This window comes from Drosophila pseudoobscura, chromosome X (assembly GCF_009870125.1).
Source record: "Drosophila pseudoobscura strain MV-25-SWS-2005 chromosome X, UCI_Dpse_MV25, whole genome shotgun sequence".
Taxonomy (NCBI): Eukaryota; Metazoa; Arthropoda; class Insecta; order Diptera; family Drosophilidae; genus Drosophila; species Drosophila pseudoobscura.
Genome location: NC_046683.1, coordinates 64,817,134 through 64,836,631, shown reverse-complemented (window position 1 = coordinate 64,836,631; position 19,498 = coordinate 64,817,134).

The following is a 19,498-nucleotide window of genomic DNA, read 5'->3' as shown; positions in this document are numbered from 1 at the left end:
GGCAGGAATATCAAGATCCGTCGGACACAGACGACCGGCTGGTCAACAGGTTTGACATAATTTTCACTTTAGTTTGTTTTTAAGAGCACAAATTTGCACGCAGCTGAAGGATGCGTCCACAAGCGGATGGATGGATGGATGGACGGATGGATGGAAGACAGCGATATCCAGTCATGACCATGAGATAATGATAATGATCCCAATGACGTTGATAATGATAATGACGATCCAGCGATGACGATGCGTTGAGTAACTCAATCGAAGAATCTCAGCCGACGACTCCTTTCCGAGCTCTTTCTCCCTATGGATCCTTCTCTTTTTTTTTCGCAGTCAAACATGCACTTTTGTGGGCGTGGCACACTTCCGCAAGCAATTTGCTGCGATTCTTGGCTGGGGGCAGGGGGCAGGGGGACTGGTGGGGTGGTCCTATAATGGAACATTTTAATGCTGAAACCGATGCTTAAAATCAAAGTCCCCAAGAAAAGAACCGAGGAGAACGTTGCGGCACCGTGGAGCAGAAAATTTCAGCGAAATTCAAGTAAATTCTGGGAAGTTTATCTCTTGATAATAGAAGGAAGGAAGGTTTGAGAAGCGGTTGTTGTAAGGGGACCCTGAAAACTACGATCAGAATCACATTTTGCATTGATCTTTATCTGCATGGCAATATTCTGTACCAAAATCGCATAATCTTGAAGCAAACTCCAGGTTTTGATCACTTTTCGTGCCCATCGATGCCATTGTACACCCATGAAAGGGGGGGGAGACAATGATGTTTCGCAGCATTCGAGAGTGCTGTCGAGAGTGCAGTTGCCACAGTTGCAAGATAAATACCCAAGTTGATCAGTCGCACACCGAGCAGATCATCAGCACAGAACACGGAACAAGGCCCAGATGGGGGACTCCACAAACAGCAGACAGCAACGACAACGACAACGACAACGAGGAGTGGAGTGGAGTGGAGACGAGTAGAGTGGAGTGGAGTGGAGTGGAGGGAAGAGGCCTCTGCCAACGGGGAGACACGTCAACAATGAGGCATAAAAACGGGAGCAGCCGCATGCAACATAATTGAAAGCAATTTGTGGCTGACTGGGTGACTGTCTGACGACTGGTCCTGGGAGCTGGTAGCTGGTGGCTGGGATCTGGATCTGGATCTGGTTGTGGAGCAGCACCGGTGTCGGCATAAACATTGCCTTGATTGCCATTGGCCCCACACTCGTGTACCCGCTCACCCATCCATTCACTCATTCACTCATTCACTTGCCCAGCCAGTCAGTCAGGCAGTCAGGCAGTCAGTCAGTCAGTCAGTCAGTCACTCATTCAGTCAGTCGCTTACTCCATCAGTCACACACGTGTTGTTTGTCAATGCACTGCTCCACATGGGGATCCTCCATCGCCATCGCCATCGACATCCACTCCCATCCAATCTCATCCCACTGCTGCAGCTGGCGGTGATGCTAAAGGGGTTCGGTGTTCGGTGTTCGTGTGGCACGGCTCCTCTTCTGCCAGAGAGCGGAAGTCGCTTAGTTCCGGCAAATAGCAGCCGCCCCAGCCCATCCATCTCGATCTGCACCTGAAACAGATTGCCCCCATCCCAGAACCGGGGATTGGGGCTGCCACTGGTTACGCAACTGTGGCAAGCTGTGGTAGCTTTGATTTGTATCTTTTCGACGTCTTCCCGCCACACAGTAATTGCCAACAGCTGATCAGCATGTGCCACAAGTTGGGTGTTTCTAGTTTTTTTCGGCTTCATTTACTGGCTGCCCAATTTGATTCATTCCTTTGCCAATTTCTAGGGCAAAGATTAAACGATCTACAGGCAGATGGTTTCTGGATAGAGGGTTCGGCTGAGAATGTTGAAGACTCCTTTATGCAATCTCCTTATTAAATTATTAGAGATATGAACATATCTACTCCTCTGGCAATTTGGCCACAATAAATGTATTGGCCCGCTAGTCTTTGAACCATCAAATGCAAGGTTGTGGCCGTGACGACAATCCAGTCCCCTCCCCTCCACTCCCTGGGCTGCTCTTGGCTCTGGGTGTTTCGCCATCGCACTTTGGGGTCATTTCGCTCCAGATAGGCTTCGTTGGGCAGCGCAGTGGAGCAGTCATCATCATCATCATCATCATCTGCTCGTAAATGGTGGGCGGGGGGGGGGGGGGGGGGGACACACATGCATGTGTGTGCGGCTTTGGCGATATTAAGCCACTTCCTACAGATCAGATGTTGTTTGTGCTGCTCTTGATCGTGCTGCTATTGTTGTTGGTGTTTTTTGCGAGACAATGAATGACTGAATGAATGAATGAACGGATGGATGGCTGGCTGAATGTTGTTGGGAGTTGCACAGTTGGTTGATTGCCACTGCCTGGCTGCCATCTGTGTGTGTGTAGATAGGAATACTCGTACAATGTCTGCATATGCATGAGGCGGCTATGGCTATGGCTTTGGCTTTGGCTTTGGGTATAAATTAATTTGCAGAACTGCCAGATAAATATCATGGAAGAGTGTTTCCTTAGTTAGTTGCTGTTGTCATGAGTTAGAGACCGAAATCTCTTATATTCCATTCCCTATACATATGTGTGTTCCCTTCTGCTTTTTCTGCCTCTAATCTCTGGTGTTACCTATGTAGATATAATATAATTCCAGTCTGAGTTTGTCGTGCGCTTAACTTGAATTGTGTTGGGTTAGGTTCATCGATAAGTTGGGACAGGTTCGGATATCTAAAGGTCGCTGGGGTTGGATATAATCGCCATTGATTACCCCAATGACAGGCTACAAGTTTATCTAAGGTTTGCTTCGTTTCCAGATGTGTTCTAGGCGTTCTACATGGATGAGTTTCGTTTTAGCATAGTTTCGTTTTGAATGTCATCTCCAATTGCATTTTCGCATTCAGATACAAACACACACACACACACACACATGGGTATTCGTATCTGAACGCACAAGGTAAACCAGCGTCTGGTTGGGGTCTGTGGGGGTCGGCTCTGGGGTTTCTCCAGGTGTGGACCAAACAGCTGTTGTTTGGCTGGCAAATCGCTCATACGCCTCGTTGTGCGGCCAAGCGTTGCACACACACACAGACGGTGTTTGCTTAGGTGTGTGCCCCCTCACAGATACACAGATACATAGATACCGAATACAGACAGTTCCAATTCAAGTGCAGTACTCATCAATAAAGTGAAATTTGTTGTCAGCTCTGGCTGTTGCACAGGGCAATATGCCACACAGAAACATCATCATATAAACATCGTTTATATATATACTTTATACGTATGTATGTACCGAGGAGAGTCGCAGACTGTGGCAGTGGCAGTGGCAGCCACACAGCAACCGGACGCACGTGTTCATTTTCATTTGGCGCAAGAGAACGCAAACGCAAACGCGAGCCCAACAGCCGATAAACAGCCGCAACAACAACAGCAACAGCAGTAGCAGCAACAGCAGCAGCTGTATGGACAGAATCTTTATAGAGGACAGCCGTACTACAAACGGAAGACGAACGGAACGACGACCGACGACCGACGACTGCGGAAATTATTCATTCAAACTGCTTGACTGCGTCTGCTGCTGCTGCTGTTGCTGCCGCTGCTGCCACGGCTGCCACTGGTGCCACTGCCACTGCCGTTGTATACCCTTTTGTGTGGCAGAATGTTAGGAGCATCTATCTTGGCAGTGCAAAAGAAATCAAACATTTCCGGTGGGTGTACTCGCAGAGGGATTTCATTCCTAATTCGGCATCAATGCACTAGATATCAGGAATGGATGGAATGGAACCATATTTTAGGCAGGGACTGGCACGATGGGAAGGATAGTTTCTGTCACCTTTCAGGTTAAAGAATCCCCCTCTAATATCGAACAACATATTGTGGGACGACCACTTTTAAAGCCACTTTTGATAAGAAAACCTTGAGGAATTGTACAGAAACTGTATCGTCCCATCTAGACCCATTTGTAGTGCAAATATCTACTGAATCCCCCCCAAATTTAGCTTCTCTTTGAGCAAGAGTAGCTCCATCTTCGGTGAATGCCACTGGGTTTCTGTTGCTGCCGTTTCCCTTGGTCTTTTTTCATATTCAATGCTGAAGAAATTTGAAATTCATACAAATTGCAAACGGCGTCACAGCAACAATGGATTCAATGGCATACGATGTACGATGTACGATGGGGCTGGGGCTGGGGCTGGAGATGGGTTCGGGAGCCACCCATGCAGCTCCAGCATGTCCGGCAATGGCAACGGCAGCCAGCGACTGTCCGTCAAAAAATCACCGAACCGCAAAAGAGCAAAAACGCTACGCTTTTTTTGTTGTTTTTGTTGTTAGTTTAGCCTCCTAATAATTATCTTTCGCTCTCTCCCTGACTGTTTTTTATACCCGATACTCAAAATGAGTATTGGGGTATATTAGATTTGTGGTAAAAGTGGATGTGTGTAACGTCCAGAAGGAATCGTTTCCGACCCCATAAAGTATATATATTCTTGATCAGCATCAATAGCCGAGTCGATTGAGCCATGTCTGTCTGTCCGTCTGTCCGTCCGTCCGTCTGTCCGTCTGTCCGTCTGTCCGTCTGTCCGTCTGTCCGTCCCCTTCAGCGCCTAATGCTCAAAGACTATAAGAGCTAGAGCAACGATGTTTTGGATCCAGACTTCTGTGATATGTCACTGCTCCAAAAATATTTCAAAACTTTGCCCCGCCCACTTCCGCCCCCACAAAGGGCGAAAATCTGTGGCATCCACAATTTCAACGATACGAGAAAACTAAAAACGCAGAATCGTAGAAGATGCTTATATCTTCTAGAGTGCAAAATCTGAACCAGATCGTATAATTATTACAGCCAGAATCACGAAAACAATTTCACTCTTTCTCGCTCTGTCTCACTCTAACACACAGGTTTCATGGTCGGTTTTGCCAATTGCAAAATATGAGTTCAAGGATCTCAGAACCTATAAAAGCCAGAGCAACCAAATTTGGTATCCACACTCCTGTGATATCGGACCTTGACCGTTTCCTGTCCAAATTTCGCCACACCTCCTTCCGCCCCCGCAAAGGACGAAAATCTGAGGCAACCACAAATCTCAGAGACTATTAAGGCTAGAGTAACCAAATTTGGTACACACACTCCTTTAAGATGTCACTATAAAACGTATATCTCAGAATTCCACCCCACCCCCTTCCGCCCCCACAAAGGACGAAAATCTGTTGCATCCACAATATTGCAGATTTGAGAAAACTAAAAACGCAGAATCATAGATAATGACCATATCTATCAGATTGCTGAATCTGGATCAGATCAGATCATTTTTGTAGCCAAAAGGAACAAATCAATTTGCATTGGCTACGCAGCGCCCGACGTCACGCTCAGACTGATTTTCTGTCTCTCTCGCACGCACTCTTTGTCGTGTCGTTAAATATTAGCGGCGTCTGCCGGAGGAGAGCCATACTGACTTAGTATCGGGTATAACCGTAGAGTTGCGGTGTCCGCAGCAACTCACAACGTTCCACCTCGTTTTTTGTTTAAAAATTGCATAACACAAAGGCCGAGATGAAAGCCGCGTGCTTTCAGAGGGAGACCTGGGGCTTTCTCTGCGTACCCCGGCCTTAGTGTTGTGTCCAATCCAATCCAATCCAATCCAATCCCATCCATCAGGCATTTGGGGAGCGCAGAGAGCGAGAGACCTCGACCACCAGAAAAAAAAAAACAGAAAAACACAGAAAACAGAAACAAACGAAATCAACGTCAGCTCGTCTTTCACACAGGTGTGCGCAATCAATCAACATGAGATCACATTAAACCCCAGGGTAACAATGGCCACGATAATCACAGAGAGGAGACCTCTTTTTTGGATGTGTTTTTCGGTTTTTTTTTCGGTTTTTTTTGGGTTTTGTTTTTGGAGCCACTCGCACTCGTACGCACCCGCAACGTCCGCAGAGTCCGGTCCACGCACACGAGCGTTGATGTCTCTGATGCCGGCTTTCGGCTGGTGGGGGCTCATTAGAGCCCCTCTCGCATTCAATGACCAATTGTGGTCGTGTCTCCGCACAGCTCGGGGTGATCTCCGGGCCCCCATTCCCCATCGGCTCCCCCGAATAGACCAACTTGATTGCTGTAACATTCCACACTTAATTAGGGGGCCACCGAGCCGCGGCGCTTGAAAGAGTTGTACCGAAATACTCGACGAGTATTTTCCACGATCTTTTCGTTGTTCGTTTCGCTGTTCACTTCTGAATGAAAAAAGTTTAACAACAAACAAAAAGGTACAGAAAAAACCAATGCCAGATGGCGTCTATTTGTACAGTGTGTGAAGTACCCATAGGAAATGGTGCCATATTTCCTATATAAAAGTCCAACACACATATGGGAATGCCCTTCGAGTCCCATCATCACGATGAAGACTGGGAGATCAGGGGAACAATGGGGTTCTTCTAAGGCATGTGGGGGTCGAAAGCTCACCATTCCATTTCCAACACTCTACTCAAAACAATGTTGAACAGTTCCAAAAAGCGCTTTCATAATTTTCACTCGGCAAATAAATGATGGGATTGTAAAGAGTATTGTATGAACTTACATATGATTATCGATGCGTGTCAGTAGAATGGATTCACCTGGAAATATATAGAGCCACAGCTGAAGTTATTCCACAATTTTGACAGTTTTATATATGTTATTATTGTCATTACTTCCCACAAAGAGAGCCCCCCATCTGTAGTCATACTTATAAGTACTTAAACCTCCCATAAATACCTCAGTAGCCTCTGATATCTATACCATCCATTGCGGCTTGTTCATGGCTTAGTTATTCAGTTGTGGTGGGGGCTCAAGCTCTTCTGGAAGCCACCTTGGAAGAGATGCCGCGCCTTGAGGTGGTATAAAACTTCAAATTTGGGTGGCTATATCTTCAGGTGTATCCACTCTATCGACACATATGAAAAATCTTGTGAAAGGTCCTACAAGTGTCCTTTAAAACCATTAGTTTTCGTCAGACAGATGCCGAGGGAAAATTAAGTATGAGGATGTGATCTACTCATCCAGGCCTACAACCTTATCTGTGATTTCTCATTTGTCTCTCTCTTTCATAATAAATTATGAAGATCAATCTTTTAAGATCTTTAGAATATGGTTTCATATTCTATGGAAAGTTTCCCCTAATATTGTGGGAAGAATACTTAATTCCTTTCCTTTTTTGGTCTTTTCCCAATTAACAGGCCCTCTGATTCTTAGCTGATTTCCATATGAATCCACTCGGCTTGTGCTGTCTCTTTTGTGTGCCACAGGGAGTGCCTCCACAAAGAGAACCGAAAAGAGTCAAGCCGCAAGTCAATATTTGTCGCGGCGTTGAACAATTTTAATTGGATATTTGTTGTACCCTTTTGGAAAAAGCCACAAGTCAACAGCGGGGCGACGACAAGTGCGTCTGGTCTGGTCTGGGCTGGTCTGGTCTGGCCTGTCTGTCGGAAAGCTAAGCGAAATTAGCATATGAATATACTTTTGGTGGGCACTGTGTCTGTGTTTGTATGCGGTTTGGCTTATGGCTCTCGCTTTTGGCTTTTGGCTTATGGATCGGGTGTCTCCCCAGTCGGAGGCGGCGGCGGCGGCGGCAGCGGTGGCGGCAGTCATCAAAGGCGGACCACACCGAACCGAATCGAATGGGGCAAGCAGCAAGCAGCGAGCAGGCAAGGGGAGGGGCTACAGGCAACATGTGCACTTTAACGCACATGAAACCGATCCCAAATTGGAGGTCACGTAGTCGTCCACAGCATTGACTCCACGGCACTGTGCACTGTGCACTGGGCACAACGCCTTCGTTTTTGGACCCTGGCGCATATAAATTACACAATGTGGCGGCCGGCCGGCCGGCCGGCCAAAGCAGGCAACAAACAGCCGCGCAACACCACCGTGCCACCGCGCCACCGTGCCACCGCCTGCCACAAGCGGCAACAACAAATCGAATTGCAGCGAACCGCAACCGCGGATGGATGGCTGTGGATGCAAGTGAAACCCTGTAAATGCAATGAAATGGTTTTTAACTTTTCGCCATTTTTCGACCCAAAAAGAAGACGAAAAATTAAAGATCGGAGCAGGGCAGGGGGGCAAGGGGCAGGACAAGGCAGTCGGCATGCCAATAATATGCTTTTTGATGTTTCAACAAGGTCAGCCAATGGGGCCCATCTCCATCTCCACCTCCACCACCGCGTCCCTTGCTCCTCCCTCTGCCCCACCTTTGAGCGATGAGCAAACAAAGGCCATAAACATAATGCCCCGCTTCACGCAATTTCCAAGGCACGAATCCGAATCCGAATCCGCATCTAAAGTTCGAAAGGTTTCGCTCTGGCAATCGAATCGAAATGTATTTGGCCCTCGGATTGGATTTGGGGCTCTGCTCTGCATCTTTCACTTTAACCTGCCGGGGGTCCACGGGGTCCATGGGGTCCATGGGGTCTGGGCTGTGATTGCCCGTTCGGTTCGTTCGGGCCATCAGTGATTTGATTTGGCATGGCTCTGGCATTTGCATCGGTTACGAAGGGCCTCACTCGCAGCTTGATGGAAAGGCAAAACTTGAAAGATCTTTAAAGGTGGAGTGAATGGAGGAAGACTCTTAAAGGTACAGAAAACTGGATGGGCATTAGAACAGAAGGAAAGGAAGTCCTATATCTTATCCCATAATTGCACTCCTTAATCGATATAAAAGAAGAAACGTTTAGGCCTCCTTTTTAAGGAGAATTGATCAAAGGCCCGTGGTCTGCTGGTCTGCTGGTCTGTTGTTTGTCTACGGAATAAGTATCAAAATGTATATGTTTTATTGACTGCGGATGCAGTTCATAAACAACTGTCCGTCCGCTGTCCATGATCCGTAGTCTATAGTCCGGAGTCCATGATCCGATTGCCCGTAGCCGCAATATGGTGCGCATCTGTTACATGTTAAGGCCCGCCAAGGCGGAATATCCCAGCAGAACAGAACCGAATCGACTCGACTCGACTCGAACATCAGATCTCAGCAGATCTCGAAAAGATACTATTTTCTACGAGAATATACGTGTGTACGGGTGTGTGTGTATGGGATGGCATTTTGTATTTATGAAATCAAACATAAGGTACGCCAGTCGATCGGTTCCGTTCCCCCTTTTACCTACAGCCTCCTCCTCCGACTCCTCATCCACCGCCTTCTGCTCTCTGTGCAGCTGCACATTTGGCACACATGACAGCGGCATGCCCCAAGTCAAAAGCGGGAAATTTTCGGAAATCATAGCAGCCACACACATGCTGCCCCACGAACAAAAAAAAAGGGGGAGTTGGGCGAAGATCATCCTCCACACGCACGCCCAAAAACAGAAGCTGAAAAAAGGGAAGATTTTTATGCATTTCCAGTTAAATCGGAAGTGGAAGTGGCATCGGGAGAGAGAGACAGAGATCCGATCCGTGCCACGATTAACACGCTATTTCCGTCAGGGGCATCGGAGGCAGGGACTGGGAGGCAGGGACTGGGGCTGGTTCCCACATGTCATTCGCCCTCAGCTGTTCCTCCACGGATGGTTGGACGGGGGCGGGGCGGTGGCGGTGGCGGCTCCGACGAGCTGCTAATGATGCCAACGGGTTAAAAATCTGTGTTGTGATCTATTTCGAGTGTGTGTGCCACTCTCTTCTCGGTGTTGGTATGCCCTATCCCAGAGAGGGTAGATCGGTTTTGGCGGGGTATCTGGGAAAGCTAAGGAACTAGAGAACTAGGAAACTATCTATTCCTCTGTTAGGAGAGTATCTCCTCGTAGAACAGATCTTACAGGATACTTTATGATCTCTTCTTAGACTTAAGATCGTTTATGCCCCTTCAAAACCCCGAGTAAGGGTACTCAGCATTCCTTAGCTCCCCGATCATCTTTTCTTTATTGTCTCTCGATATTTTTTTGTGTGATATTTTGTCCAAGTGTTGCTCAATATTTTAGCTTTGTTTATGGGAAGTGCTCCCCGATATAAACCACGTGTCATATTTTACGATACACCATGGACTACGGAATGGGCCCGCTCTCGGGGACACTTTCGTCGGCGTTATGGGTTTTTAAATTTAAATTTAAATTTAAATGTGAAAATATTTTGATTGTCTTTGCCTGTCGCCCGATAGGCGTTCAGAGCTGCTCAAACTGTCTCTGCTGTTAAACGATTCGAGATTATGGCCAATTTTCCAATTTTCTAGCAGTCAAATGCGTTTTGACACAAAATTGACATTTAACAAACCGGCCGACTGGCCGGTCTATGTGCCATGCGGTGGCATGTTGCATGGGTTGCTGCCGCTGCCGCTGCAACAAAAGCAACTATAACAAGGTTCGACAAGTGCATAAAACACGCCCCAGACAAGTGCGTCGTCGATGGATATGGATGCCACAAACAGCGACAGCGACAACGACAACATCTGGGGGGGACACCAAAATGGTCAGACACTGGGCGAACAGTTGGCTTTTCGGCACCGATCCACTGCGATCCGCTCCGCTCCTCTCCGATCCGATCCGATCCGATCCGTTCGACCTGCCCCGGCCATATACAGCGGGCGCTGTCTCTGCCTCCCCATATGGCCATTCGACCGATATTTCAGCTATATATAATCGCCGTTTTTTTTTTTTTTGCCGTTGTTGTTGCGTATTTGGCGAGCCATTTCAGCCCGCAGCTGGCACTGTCCCCTGTCCCCTGTCCCCTGTCCACTGTCCGCAGTGCGGGTTTTCGTATACCAACAATTCCTGCAGCTGGTGTTGGAGGCCTTACACCTTTCACAATCTGACATAACCTTTGTGTCTATATACACAAGTATTTTATCCACACACTTATATGTCTTATTATGTCCAAGGCATGCCAAGACGGTACTCCTTTATCGGAATACTAGGAGATTATCTGTGGAATATGATAATATATTGACACACAAGAGCATCCCATACTTTCGCCCATTCTCCTACATATTTGAGCAGTTCTGATCTTGAAACTTTGGAAAGCACAAAATAGTGCTACAAATTGTATCAAAAACACATTGACTGGAGTATCGAACTTTGAAGATGCTACACACTGGAATACTTGACTATATGGGGCGACAATCCGGGACCTCGTAAGTAGAGGCCATTCAATTTAAGGACTATTTTAAGGTTACACTATATTCCTCTTGGATTAGCAGAACAATTGCTGGATCTACCATAGGATTTTCGTTCTCCTGTGATCCTGAAAGGCAGCAATCGCCGGTGTCAAAGAGCACATAGTTTTTCCACATTTTGAACATATTTTGAAACTCCGTAGTGTCTGTCTTTTTCTTTAGTATTGCCCCTCAGTAGAATGGTTCATTTATTAACCTTTTTTAGCACAATTCTAGATAAGGAAAAGCAATAGGGCTGAAGCTTTGGCCAAAAGAGGATAGCAAAAGTAGAAAATTATATTATTTGTGTACAAATTTCCATGTTTATTCCCTTGCCACCATTGCCGAGCCACCACTCATTTCTGCAAATGAATTCTGGGCAGAATTCGATCCGTAAGCCGTAAGATTTACCAACACTGGCAGCGAGGAGTTCTGGAGATCTGCATCTACCAACATATTTAGCTTAGAAATTCCCAAATCGAATAGATTAAGCCAGACTCCTTCCGTATCTGCGTCTTGTATGATTAATCCTGCTGTATCCTTCCCCTCCGCCCGCTGCGCCGATCGCATCGTGCAATCTCAGTGAGCATTAAGCTGATTAATTGAAGTCATCATGGGATGTGGCAGGCAGGCAGGCAAGTGGAAGCTGCAGACGGCACCAGATTGCCACATAAATTCACTTAAGATTGCAACCAGCTTCGTTGTGGAGAGGCCTCTGCGACAACAGTGGCATCCACTGTGACTGTGACTGGGACTGTGACTCCTTCTTGTGGGGGCCGGGGCCCCACTTGAGTTCTAAGCCCGCTCCAAGTGGGAGCCCGAAGATCACGAGAGAGAGTTCATGTGACGGGCCGTCTGGGGACGGGATGATTAAATGAACATTTAGTGGCTGCTAATGAATGTGGTGCAGTCAGGGGCATGCAGCAGGGCGCAGGGGCAGCGCGATGTCACACGCGATGCTTGGGGTCGCGACCGACACAACGACAATACGGAGGCGTCTTCGCAGCCAATCAAGAACTTGCAACTTCCACAGATCTCAACAGTTTGGCTTTGGCCTCATCCGGAGTCGCATCTGTGGTCCCATCTGGAGCCTCGGATGCAGCCTCGGATGCAGACAAACTGCAATTGAGTTGAGCATTGCCATTGCCCCTCCTTAAGTGCCGGCGCGTCATAATCCCACATGGTCTGGGTCTGGGTCTGGGCACTGCCACTGCCACTGGCACTGGCACTGGCACTGGCACTGGCTCTCTCTCGATTTGCCTCGAGTATGAGTCGCAGTCTGCTGCTGTTCTCTGTGTGTGTGTGTGTTTGACTCGTTGACTCGTCTGGAATGCAGATGTGTTTGGTTGCAGTTGCACAGTCGGACAATCATTCGGCAGAGTACACTGCGAGAACAGCACGGGTTTCAGGTTTCAGTCTGAGATGAATCATTAAGAGTCTCCGGAGGGAATTCCCCCCCGATTTGTTCTCAGTGTTCAGCCCACTTGCTGTTTGGAAAAGTCTCATATCAACAACGCTTGGCATTCAGTCAAGGAGTCGTCATTCCCATTGCGATGCCCCCCCAATCTCACTTCCCACTTGCCACTTCCTTTGCATGCAGCTGCGAATATTTACCAGATTGTACAAATATTACTTCTTCACTCGAAGACTAATTAAATTTGAATTTTTGTATTAAACGAGCTGCAGAAGGGGCAGCGGCAGCGTCAGCGGCAGGGGCACCGCCGAGTGGGAGGTTGCCCTCACAGAGAGGACCACTCGAGCCGCCTCCAAAGGCTGCTGCTGCTGCTGCTGCAGCTGCAGATGTGTTCGGGATACCCAACGAGACACTTGCAGAGGCGTTTCAGTTTGTAGACAACTTCGGACTGGCTGGCTCCCTGCATTGCGCTGCTGCCGCATGCCCCTTCCATGCATCCGACTCTGCCACTTGGCTGGTGGTCCAAGGCGTCTAAATTTATGGCTTAATTTGGCGCTCTCGCTAAATGCGTTTGTGTCAGGGGCTAGCAGGGGGTGCAGTGCTCGGCGGTGCAGTGCGGTGGGGCACGGGCCCCCTAGGTGGGCGTAGCTGTCAACATTTTTGACATTTTAAGTGTGTTGTTCTTCTGACTCGCCAAAACAGGCAAATATTTTCACAGCCAAAGGTCTCAGACGGGCAGAAAAAGGGGGAAGACTCTCAAATTAGCAAAAGTGTTTTATGGGCAAGGCAGTGGAGTGTCCTCATGAATCCGGAATACCATATCATGCGCCTAATATTGAGGAGGAAACCAAGAAATCGATTTGGGAGAGGAGCTGGAGGTAAACTACGAAGAAGTGTAGTGCTTTGTGCCTTGCGATTCAGATACGAGTGCTGGCTACCGGAGGACCATGATGGACCATCTTTGAAGGACGTGGTGCTCCCTTAGACCATTTTTCAGACGAGCAGGAAAGGATATGCTTTCCCCATCGATATCGTCAGAAGCTCTTTCCGCAGTGCCTTGAAATCGAATACTTGGGATCTCCTAAGACCTAACCACAAACAAAACTAGCCTCGCCATAAGTATTTTGGAAGCCATCCATCAATCAATGGGAATCTTTGTTCATCCCCGAAGATCAAGCTATCCTAAATGCCTTTTATTATATTCACAGCACAGCACCTTACAATACGATACAACACGATACGATACGATATATAGACTGTTCCCATTCATAAAAGGCGCTAGAGAAATCTCTCTCTCTCTCTCTGGCTGTCTGTCCTTCTTTCTATGTAGATGTGGGCTCGCATATGTATGTAAACTATCTGTAGACACTGTGACACAGAGCTTGTCTGTCGTCGGGCTGTATTTTCGCATATCGTTCGATTTGCATAGACTTTTAGAGGCAAAAGGTAGAGTTCATTCCCCGCTCGAGCTGGTGCTGTTTGTCTAGCCATCGATTTGGAAACCAAAGATTGTCCCCACAGACCCTCTCGGGCTGTATGCGGGGGCGTCTGGCCGGGTCTGGTTGGGTCTGGTCGGGTCTGGCCTGGCCGGGTCTGATGGCCTGAACCTTTTCTAATTGTCATGCGCCAGAGCAGCTCCGGATGTCGACAACGTTGTCGATTGTCGTTGGATGTCGTTTTCGATGTCGTTGTAGTGCGTGCCTCCGATCTGTGTATCTTTTTTCAGTGTCAGAGACTGATTTGAATGCGCGTTTGGTTTGTGGAATGGCCGACCATTTTGGTAAGAGTCTTGTGTACTTGTGTTGTCCATTTGATTGCCGGCTACTTCTGCTGTCGCTGCTGGCCCATAAACAAATCGTACTGCAATTAAGAGCCCAAAAAAGAATCGACAACAGCTTTAAAAATAGAAATAAATAATTAGCGGCAGGCGGCAGGAGGCAGGAAATTGGCCAGCCGTTTGGGCCCATTTATGGATGTGTCGCATAATTTGAGCTGGAATAAGTCGGGGGAATACTCCGTACTGTGTGTGTGGGAGGGAGTGTGTATGCCTGGGCTTTGGCTGGGGGGAGTGGGGGAGGGGGAGTGGGAGAGCTGTGTGTCGTGCTCAAAGGTGCAAAAATTATGATTTATTCGATGCTGAAATAAAGATAACACCCAGGCCCAAGGGGCAACATCGTGCCACTGCCGGCAGCAGCCAGCAGCAGCCAGCAGCACAATGGATCTGACAAATCTGGTTGGCCACACGACACCTGCAACATTGCAACACCCGGGGGCCCCCAAAAGAACAGCGACAACGTCTCTAGCAACAGCTAAAGAAAATGCGGAAACAAGGATCGGCCTGACGCGTGACATGAAATGAGATGCATCTCGAGTGGATTATGTGGATCTGTGGGGGATATGTAAATGGAATCCGCACAGATTCCACTCGTCTTACAGCCGCCCGTTGTGGAGAGGTGACTCATGGATGGGGATTTGCTGTGGCACCATCTCTCAGGCAGCTCCCCTCTTAATCAATCCGTTTTCCATATCTAAGCCGTGTGTCCATGTGTCGCCGGTTTATCGGTACTTGTTCTCGATTGCACTGACGCTAAGTAATTGATTAGTTGTTTGAACACTAAATAATTACATCAACAGCAGAGTTTATGCTTGAAACCCGATCTGAATTGATCGTTTCCATATGCAGGCCCGTTAGATATCATTGCCACAAGCATTATATAAGCAGATATGCTAAATATGACAGAGAGCCTGAAGGCAATGAAATTTAAGGCATTTTCCTTCGATTCCCCATAAATATGTATCTATATATATTACCAGCTTTCTTTTGCAATAAACTTTCCATCCGTAATTGGATGGAAGCGTTCTTTTCGCTTCGCTTTAAAGAGTATAAAAGAATTTCCATCAGCATAATTTTCCAGCCGCTTGCTACGTGACCTCATGCCCGAGAGCCGGCGGCAATTGAATCTCGGTAGCACAGCCACAGCTCCAGGCTCTGGGTCTGGCTCTGGCTCTTTGGCAAATTAGAGATGCTCCTTCAGAGCCATGGGCTTCCTCAGTTCTAGAAGCAATCTTCTTGATGCCATCGCCCATCACCCATCGCCCCTTCACTTCATTTTGTTTGGCAATTTGTGGCACAATTTCCAAGGGACGTAACCCAATCAAGCAAATTGATTGCGCTGCTCTGTTCTATGTAGGAGGAGGACGAAAGGAGGACGAAGGAGGACTCTCCCATGACCGTTCAAATCAAACAAATGCGTCAATTAAATTTTTATAAACGAGTTGAAGCGACACACGACCTGGACGTGCGTCAATTAGGTGGCAGGCAGGCACGCAGGCAGCCTTGGTGATGTCGTGGTGGTGGTGGTGGTGGTTGCTCCGTCGGCACACGCCCACAACCCCAATAGATAAGAGGAAGGAGCAACGCAGCCACGTGGCCTGGGACATTATGCACTGAGTCAACAGGGAACAAGCCCTGGGATCGGACCTCATTAGTCCCTGGAATACGCCTGGAATACGTACAGGTAAAAAGGGAGGGAATGCGGCTTGCAGCTGTCTCGAATTCCGAGAGCCACGTGTCAGAAATGCATGCCCCATGCCCCATGCCCCATGCCCCATGCCCAATGATCGTGCTGTGTGTCGGGCGAACAAATGTCGCCAAGCGCTGACCCAATTGCCGCGGGTCCGCGGTTCCGCGGTTCCGTGGTTCCGCGGGGTCATGATAATTTCAGGAGCTTTGGCTTTTGTGTATTTCGTGATCGTGAGTGGAGTTCAGCGGAGGCGAAGCCGTGTGGCATGGCATGGCCTGGCCTGGCGCTCCTTTTGACGTCTGCACGTGGTTCAGTCAGCGCCCGTCTCTGGGCTTGGGTCTGGGTCTTGGTCTTGGTCTGGGTCTGGGTCCGTCCCCTGCAGCTCCACCAGCTCCAAATGCAATTCCAAGACAATTTCCATCTCGTTTCGGTTTTCCATTTGCATAAAAATCAAAGTATAGAAATGCAATGTCTCTGGGCATGGATTTATGGCCCAGCCAAAAGTCTGAGAGGGGAAAAATCAATAGCAAAATGTCTACACATTTGGCATTTGGTGGGCCGCGACGGGGCGGGGCGGGGCGGTGCGGTGCGGGGGCCACATTTTGGGGGATGCACTGGCGCCGTCTCTGTTTCTCTGGCGATACGTCTCTACGGCTGTCTCCCTCGCTTTATGCAAATGAATTCAAAATGGCTGCCTTCATGCGCCGTGAGAGCGGCAGAGAAATGCACTCCCAGAGAGAGAGAGAGAGAGAGCCAGCGGGAAAGTCTCCACGTTGCCCTGGCAACCCTGGGGGGGCTTTTCCTGCGCTAAGGGTGGTTCCTGGGAAAACTTTCGTATCGATTTGTCTGGACACCAGATGCAAAGGATTTCGTTGGCTCCTGGTTTCGATTGGGTCCCAAAAAACTTCACCCGAAATATTTTGCCACCGGAGTCGTGTGGGAATCGATGCCACAGGACACCAGATGCAACGGCCACCGTTGGCTGTGCTGGAAACTCCACTCCATTTGGGGGTTTCTCTGGGATTTCATTGGATCTCTGGGGTTCCAGCACACTGGGTGGGAGCATGCTCCCTTCGATGACTATCGATGCCACAGGACACCAGATGCAACGGCCACCGTTGGCTGTGCTGGAAACTCCACTCCATTCGGGGGTTTCCCTGGGATTTCATTGGATCTCTGGGGTTCCGGCGCACAGGGAAGGAGCATGCTCCCTTCAATGGCTATCGATGCCACAGGACACCAGATGCAACGGCCACCGTTGGCTGTGCTGGAAACTCCACTCTATTCGGGGGTTTCCCTGGGCTTTCATTGGATCCACCGCACTGGGTGGGAGCATGCTCCCTTCGATGGCTATCGATGCCGCAGGACACCAGATGCAACGGCTACCGTTGGCTGGCAAATATAACCCCTGGATTGGCCTTGTATCTCCCGTGTTCCACCTTACAATTCGGGCTAATTCCACTTGACAGGGAGTGGGCCACGTGACCTTTACAAAAGCGCCACGAGGCCGCATTCTGTTCTGTTCTGTTCTGCTCATTAGGAGCGCCTGACAAGCGTTTCTCGTGTTCGCCGATACGATCTTTGCAACATCCCAAATCTCTGGGCCGTGCCCCCCCCCTCATCCCACCCCCCCCATGGGTTGAGGATTTCGTTTGGTATGCGATCTGTTAAGCGGCAGGCGGCAGGCAGCAACCCCTAAGATGTTTCCAGTTGATTGCCCTGGTTCCGGATTTGGTTTAAAGCTGTGTACAAAGATGTGATGTTTTTGATTTCATTAAGAATGGTCTGAATGGTTGTACAGCCAGGGGATTGCCTCATAATTTGGCCTTTTTGTTGTGTCTCCCAACTTTCATGAGGAACTCCTTCGCCCCATGGAGAACTTCTGTGGGAAAGTTGCATTTCCATCTTGGGATACCTTCCCGGCTGGTCCCTTGTTCATTCGGTGACTTTCCTTTCCTCAGCCATGGGGCCGGGGCCGGTGCCGGGTTGGGGCTGCAACATCTGTTCGTGGCACATCGCATATCCTCCGGAGCACGTAATCATGTTACGACACAAAACTGACATGACATTTTCAGCAAAAGCGATTAATATCGCACACGACTTGGACTCGGACTCGGACTGGGACTGGGACTGCGACTGCGACTGGGGACTGGTAGACTTGGACTTGCAGTTGCAGTTGCAGTTGCAAGTTGCTCGATGCCCGATGCCCGATGCCCTGATGCCAGTTGCAAGTTGGGAGTCAGGAGTCCAGACATGACTCGGATTTCGTATACTTTGGTGCATTGTTGTCGTGGCTGCCGCTGGAGGCAACTTGGGCAAGAGTCTTTTAAAATGACTTAATGGGGCACAGCTCATAAATTCACGAATTTGCATAAACCGATGCCTGTGTGACCCGAGTATTTGGGCAACATTTGACTGCCACGAAGCGACAGCCACAGCGACAGCGACAGAGACAGAGACAGAGGGAAGAGCGCCTTCAGGCAGGCAGGAATGAGTCAGCCAGAAACCCGAATCCCCATTGTCGAGGCAGCTCCGAGACTCCATCTGGACTGGCAGCCTAATAAACACAATTAACTTCATCATTTTGAACTCAAATTATTTCATTTCAATGCGATAAAATCGCAAATCACGAAGCGAAAGCTGAGCAGACAATAGACCCAGAGACAGAGCCAGAGTCAGAGCCAGAGCCAGAGGACCCACGACCAGAGCCAGAGCCAGAGCCACAGCCAAAGCCAGAGCCAGGACGGTGAAAATTAAGTCAAACTAAGGCTGCAAAACGTTTACCAATCGGAGAGCGATCGGGACATGGTCGGAGTCTCTGTCTGTCCAGGGTTTGGAGCAGCAGCTCCCGCCCGCGCCACTTTCAATTGGAGTTGGCTGCTGCCGCTGCCGCTGCTGCTGCTGCCGCTGCCGCTGCTGCAGCTGCAACTTAAGATTCGGGAATGGCAATGGGAAATGGGGATTGGGGATTGGGGGATCGGGATCGACGGCCTCGGTCAGGTCTCTCTATCCCTCTGGGAGAAGGAGAATAATGTTGCATGTCGCGCCAATTGTGTACACGATTTGACTTGGCAGCCTGACAGTGCCTGCTGCCCACTCCTGCAGCTTGTGGGCTGGCTGGATGGCTGGCTGGATGGCTGGCTCTCGGTTGAGTTGCTGTTGCTGTTACTGTTGCTGTTTGTGGCGGCTGTTGTTGCGGCTGTGTCAGCTAATCAGACGGCAAGTATCTCATCTTCGAGGACTACTAGCAACTGCCAAAACAACAGCAAAACAGGCAACACAGCAACTGCAACACAGACTGCAACAGCAACAGCAACAGCAACATGCACACGAAACAAAACTACCAAGTCATGTTGGCTGCCTGCAAATAAATCTCTTGGCTGCTGGTTGGTTCAATTGGGCCCCCGAACAGAAACCAAACCAAAAACCAAAAAAAAAAAACAAAAACAGAAGAAAAAGGTG